This window comes from Argopecten irradians, chromosome 12 (assembly GCF_041381155.1).
Source record: "Argopecten irradians isolate NY chromosome 12, Ai_NY, whole genome shotgun sequence".
NCBI lineage: Eukaryota > Metazoa > Mollusca > Bivalvia > Pectinida > Pectinidae > Argopecten > Argopecten irradians.
Genome location: NC_091145.1, coordinates 4,968,586 through 4,969,321, shown reverse-complemented (window position 1 = coordinate 4,969,321; position 736 = coordinate 4,968,586). Strand labels below are relative to the sequence as shown.

The window sequence follows — 736 nt, the reverse complement described above, 5'->3', positions numbered from 1 at the left end:
TTTTCGTGTTATTGGTTATCTATGCAATGGTACGTACCTTTATGAATTATGACAATTTTTTTTATAGATTTATCTGTGGTTAGAAACACAGGGGCCTGGCATGAAACTCTAACCAACAGTTTAAGCTTAAATATTATACTATAATATATATATATAAATTGTTGGTTAGAAATTTGTGCCAGGTCCCTGTGGTTAGAAAGGATAGTGAGGATAAGTTATGATTATCTATGTTTTAACAAGTATCTGGTTCTTAGTATATGTCTTTGTTCTAAAATACATGGCTGACATACTAGCATCCTTGATTTCAACCTCAATACTCCAGGAGTTACTATCACTGACGCTACATCCACCCCTGGCCTATCTCATAGTGAAACTGAAAGCAGCAGAAAATACATGTAAATTGATCCTTTATCCCTTGATGTACATCAAAAGAATCAAATAACGGTACACTGTTGTTGACTGTGTGGCTTTGAATTTGGGTGTCACTTTCTCCGTAATGTTCAAAGGAAGTCTCTGCAGGCCTATGATTGGTCAGTTCTTTCTCCTGAACAGCCTTCACTTTTACTATGAGATAGTCCATGGATATAATGACAGTCATAGTAACTCCTGGAGTATCGAGGCCTGGATTTTGACAATTGCAGTTTGTTAGTACTATTTCTCAGACAGTACAAAAGATACTTTCACAAATTTTGTATGTAATTCCCTCTTGTCCCCTGTAGAGACAATGCAGCAGACG

The 736-nt window shown here is 36.4% G+C and overlaps 1 protein-coding gene across 1 annotated transcript in view; it reads left to right on the top strand.

Annotated features, from left to right (window-relative positions):
• LOC138336283 (glucose-6-phosphate 1-dehydrogenase-like) overlaps positions 1-736 on the top strand; it is a 104,620-nt gene that overhangs the window by 93,620 nt on the left and 10,264 nt on the right. The gene's annotated exons all lie outside the window — the stretch shown is intronic.